Source organism: Homalodisca vitripennis, chromosome 4 (genome assembly GCF_021130785.1).
Source record: "Homalodisca vitripennis isolate AUS2020 chromosome 4, UT_GWSS_2.1, whole genome shotgun sequence".
Classification (NCBI taxonomy): domain Eukaryota; kingdom Metazoa; phylum Arthropoda; class Insecta; order Hemiptera; family Cicadellidae; genus Homalodisca; species Homalodisca vitripennis.
In genome coordinates, this window is record NC_060210.1 from 133,896,739 (window position 1) to 133,902,765 (window position 6,027).

Here is a 6,027-nt window from a genome sequence, read left to right on the forward strand (position 1 = left end):
TTTCAAAAAAGGCGATCCAAAGATAGCGGATAACTATCGACCAATTTCAATTTTACCTGTTTTTAGCAAAATTTTTGAAAAACTGTTCCTGGACCGATTTCTTAATTTTCTTGACAAACACAAAATTTTGTCTGATCAACAATTTTGTTTCAGACCAGGAAAATCAACTTTTGGAGCAATCACGCAACTTGTAGATTTTATTGTGGAAGGCTTTGAGACACATCAAAGAACGCTCAGTGTCTTTCTTGATCTCTCAAAAGCATTTGATACTGTTAATCATGGTATATTGCTACATAAGCTGGAAGGCTGTGGTGTACAGGGGACAGCACACCAGTGGCTCCACTCATACTTGAGCAGTAGAAGTCAATGTGTTCAGGTCCAGAATGCAATATCAAGTAGTATTAGAATATACCAAGGAGTCCCACAGAGATCAATCTTGGGTCCTGTCCTTTTCCTGATTTATGTGAATAACATCCATGCGTCAGCCTTGTATGGGAAAATCATTCAATACACAGATGACACGACTCTCTGTTTCCGGGCTGATTCTCTGACTTCTTTGGAAATTCAAACCTTCATTGATCTTAATTCTTACATTGAACATTTTCTGGTAAATAATCTCAAAACTAATCATGAAAAGACAAATTACATCAACTTCAGTTTACGTGGGTTGAATACTTATGAAACCCCAACAGTAATGATTGATAACATTGTTCTGGAAGAAACTGATTCTGCTAAATTTCTAGGAATACACCTAGATAAAGGGTTAACCTGGAAAGTTCACATTGAAAGTTTATGCGCTAAATTGGCAACTGGAATTTTTGTCCTTCGAAATTTATCAAAGTTTTGTACGTCTGATGTCTTAATGATGGCTTACTATGGATTAATATTTCCATACCTGTCGTACGGAATTTCTCTGTGGGGCAGTTGTGCCATATCAAACTTGGAAAGAGTATTCAGACTGCAAAAAAAAAGCTGTTCGAATCATCACAAAATTGAACAACAGAGAGTCATGTCGAAGTGCCTTCAGGGAGCTCAACTTGCTAACTCTACCCAGCTTGTATATTTTAGAGACTTCATTTTACTGTCGATTTTCAGTGTATATTGTTGCAGGGCAGTGATATACGCAAATACGAGACAAGAGCTCGGGGGCGCTTTTGAGCCCGACAGCATAGAACAGCAGCATTTGAACGCCTCCCTTCTCAAGCTGGAATCAAATTCATTAACAATCTCCCTGAAATACTAAATTTAGAAACAAATTAAAAAAAATTTAAAACCCAATTAAAACACTACCTGGTGTCTTGTGCTTTTTACTCAGTTGGCGAGTTCATGGAGCACACTTGGGATTGATATTCGCGGCGGTGTTGCAATCCTGGGGTTGATCCCACGAATTATGAATTTTGGTTTTTTTTGTATGTGTATGAATGTGTGTCTGCGTGCAACTGTATGGAAAGTCGAGTGAATGGATTTAGTTTTTAAGATAAATACTGTAAAAAATTGGTATTATTGTCTATTGCAATACAATGTAATATATATTGTCAACGCAATAAAATATATTCTATTCTATTCTAATTGATCAACAATGTCTAAAATGGAAATGACACTAAGATCGGTGATGCTTGATTAACGGAAGAACTCGATTCACATTTGAAATTTTGTGGTGTACCAGTTAAAATATTTTTACTCTTTGTATTTGAAAAAGCTTTGTCAAACTAAAGTGATAAACAGGTAAGAAATCTAGGTACCTTAAGTTATAATTGTTAGACATTAAGTATATCATTCAAAAAAGCACATTTTCTAATTATGTTTTTTCAGGCATAACGTGGAATAGTCGACCAAGATAGTTCACTGTTTGCTGCTTGCCGAAATTTTATTTCAGATTTGCTAATAGCACATATCAGTGATCTTTAATGAAGTGAATGACTGGCGCATTTTAATGCCTGTAGTGTTATACTTTGATTTATATTTATGTTTAGAAGTAAAATTATATTTGTTCAGGCTACGATTATGTATTTAACAACCACTATGTACAAAACACGGCATATGAATGAATTTATATTAGTATCCATAGATTATATGTGTGATACCCATTATCTAAAAATAGCACCTAAATAAGAACTGTTTAGCCTTGCTAAGAGGCTTTATTCAATAATTATAATACCCGAATTATATTGACAAATTTATCTATGACTCATCATCACTTTAAAAAGTAACTATTCATTGATTATATGGGTACGTCTTGTTACACATTATATTTGATTCGTAGAGCGCTTTTATACTTGCACTATTGTATTTTTTGTCTTGAAATTGGAAATATAAAGGTCCTGCCATGAGCAGGAAGGACGTGAATATTTTCCACAGTTATTATATAAATAATAATATAAAAATTCTCACAACGATATGGTGAGGTCAGATCTGTAACTACTCGTACTTCCATCCAAATTAATTACCATTCAACACTCAATTTGTTATTTGAAACAAAACATTGTAACTGCTTCCATTTAAAGAGTTAGCCTGTTTTATCCAGTAAATGTAGGGAACTGTTTGCTTAAAGTATTAATTTATTATTAATATATAATTTATTCAATAATTATAATATATAATTTATTTATTAATTGCAGATTTCAGACGTTGCACTAAGAGGAAGCTAAACTCGACATTCACATTTATTTATACCTTCACTCCATAGCTATGTTATTGTGTGGAAAACTTGGTTGCTCAACCGTGCTTAGAGATCGTACCTAAAACATTGTAGTGCACTCTTATTGTGTACCTGATGAGACAATGAGAACTTCTTCACCTAGTTTAAAATATATTTTGTAGTCTAGGTGTCTCTGATGTGGAAATGGTGTAAAGAGTTCATTTTCAGCTTCTTTATTGCCGACTCTTTTTGCATCTCTTCAGACAAACATGACACCAGATTCTAGGAGTAAAGTCTGTGATGGTGTCAGATTTCAGACACTGTACTAAGAGGAAGGTGAACTGGAACTAATTCAACATTCACATTAAATTTATTAATGTTGCAATAGTTTTTTTATGTCAATGCTTGAATAATTTTAGGTTTTTTAATGTAAATTATTAATTTTTATTCTTTTAAAAAAAAGAGAGCTGCAAGCCTTACTTTGTCTGTCCTCGTGGCCACTGGCCTACGAGAGGATTCTATCAAACAGAAAAAGGAGGAGAGTTGATAAAGTACAAGGTCGATGATACTGATAAACAGTCTTACAATTAAAGACAGGAATTGAACCTGTACCATCTCTAACTCAGATCTTAAGTTCAACAATTTAGATCTGCGGCCATTGGCTCTCCCACAAGGTCGTACATTGACTGCGGTAGATGCACATTGATACTATCCCAACTTTCCTAAAGTTGGTACATGACTGGTGTCGCAGTTGAGTTAAACTGCGAGTAGTAACCTTTATTTGAATTGCAGAATATCTAAATAAATTAATGATTTGATTTAATTACCGTTATAATTTTTGAATAGTGTTGAAAAATGGTTAACAGGGTGTTTCCCATCACCCATCTACAATCTCTTGTGGTTGAACCATTGACATACAACGATGCAATAAAATGTAACCCTAATAAATCTCAATGGCGAATGTTGCAAAATTGTTTTTGTCAGATTCAAAAACTAAGAGTCACATATTTGCATGTTGAACATTTCAAACAGAAAGATATGCTATATTGCATATAATTTTATAGGTCTTTGAACGCTGAACAAATTGACAAAACAATTTTGAAAATATCTTAAGTTTTGTCCAAACGCACAAGAAAACTTTTCAAACAGTATATCGTATAACCAGTTTTTCTTACAGCACCAAAATGTTTATATTTGCAAATTTTTGCAGCCATCTCCCCAAAAAAATTAAATTAGAACATAAGTCATGTGGCATATAAAATCAAAAGTTGTTAAAAAATAAAGATTTCATTTCTATCTCTTGTAGTTTACATGTTAATTGTAAAGAATATTTTTTAATGCGATCCAAGCATTTTGGAAATGTTTATGATAACTTCCTAATCCTGATAATATTATAAACATGAATTTGCCTTTGTTAGGTTGTTTTGCTTTCAAGCATAAACTATTCAACCGAATGTACTGAAATTTTACATGGACATTCTTATGGTCCCTGGGGTGAATATAGGCCTATTCTTATTTCGAAAATCCCTCCAGGCTACACCCCATTGATCATTAAATCAGTAGATAATCCCATCTTGTCTCTAAAGTTGTGAAATATTAATTGAAAGAGCCTTTAAAATGTAATCAACTCTTGCGTGTTAACATTCTTAAGTGACAGAACACTTAATTAATTTAACCACTATTTTCTATTTGTTTACAGTGTGTAAATTCTCTAAGAAGTTCTCACCTGTTTTTAGATTTCAGCAATTAAGTACTCATCTACCTTAGAGAATGTCCCAAAACATAATAAGATGGTCAGAATATCACTCCAAAGACTCCCTTTGAAGCAGTTGTCAAAAACTATACTAGATGAAATATTGCTGGACTGTGCTTTTGAACTAATGTACCAATTCCAGCTATAAATGTTCCAAACTATTACAAATATTTGTAAGTTTATAAAGAAACAACTCATATATAGTGTCATTTTTAATGTACTTTTAACTATATTTTTAGCAAATGAAATGAATTTGACGAATCTTGAAGCTTTTGATATGCTTATGGTTTTTCGATGAATGTTTTCAGAACTTTATAGGTGCTGCTCGCTTGTACGCAGAGCGGTATCCGACCGTGAGCATCCCACACGAAAACTAGTAGCTCAGGTAAGAGACACTGGCCAGGTGCAACCTTACCATAATAAATCTAAAGAAGTTGTAAGACCAGTTACGAGTGAGAAGGGTCCCAAAAGTTATAGCAGCTGCTTTACAAAATTCTCACGACTCTATCCACCAAATTTCTTCTGACTCTGGCATTAGTCCAGCATATATTTCTAAAATTCTGATAGCTCAAAAAATGTACCATTTTAGGATGTCCCGGATGAACTTTTGCCTATAGCCAAGGGACACGCTTGATAAAAATCCTCAATTCCAACATTTCTTATGTTGTGATGAAGCCGCGTTCCACAGCAATGGTGAAGTAAATCACCACAATATGCGCTATTGGGCATTTGAAAATCCTCATTGGATGCATGAGGTTGACAATCAAAGGTACTTAGTCTTAACACAAGATAGTATAACCAGAAATGTATTTGTTGATCCTCATTTCTCTGAAGGTGCATTTCAGAACTGCTTATGGGATTACCCCTAGAAATTAGGATGTGGTTGCTTCAAAATGGCGCTCTACCACATTTTGCTCTTAATGTACACGCCACGCTTAATTGGCAATTCCTTGAATGATCGATTGGCAGAGGAGCACATGTATCATATCCAGATAGATCTCCAGACTTAAAATGCATGCATCTTTTGCGAAGGATCAGAGACATGGTATATTCTACAAAGTCCATAACCCTGGGCATCAAGGATAGAATAAGAAATGCAGTTGATGGTAATGAAATCCTGCGTGTAGTTCTCAGCTTTAAAACTCATATTGAACTGTGCATTCAAAACCAAGGTATAAGTTATGTCTGTTATGAAATTTTGTTATAAGTAAAGTGTAAAAGGAGCGTGAAAATACTTTTCCAATCTATTAGTTTTATTTTAGTAATTACTAAAAAAATGCTTGAATCATATTAATAAACTTTTTTTAATAACTTGAAACTACAAGAAATAGAACAACCTTTGATTTCTTGTGCTACATAACCTATATCCTCATTTAAAATTGTTTGAGCACAGGGCTGTAAAGTTGTTTAAATTTCAAAAATTTGGTACTGTAAAAAAGAAGTTGCAAATCGGTCATACAAAACATCTTTCAAAGGATTATCTTGTGCTTTTTCTAATCCAGAAAATTGACACTCACAAATTTAAGTACAAAAGTTCCATAGTAAAAAAATGGCCAAAAAATATTTTGGACAAGACTTAAGAAATTTTCAAAATTTTTTGCCAAATTGTTTTTATTTTATAAGGAGGGGTGTGTGG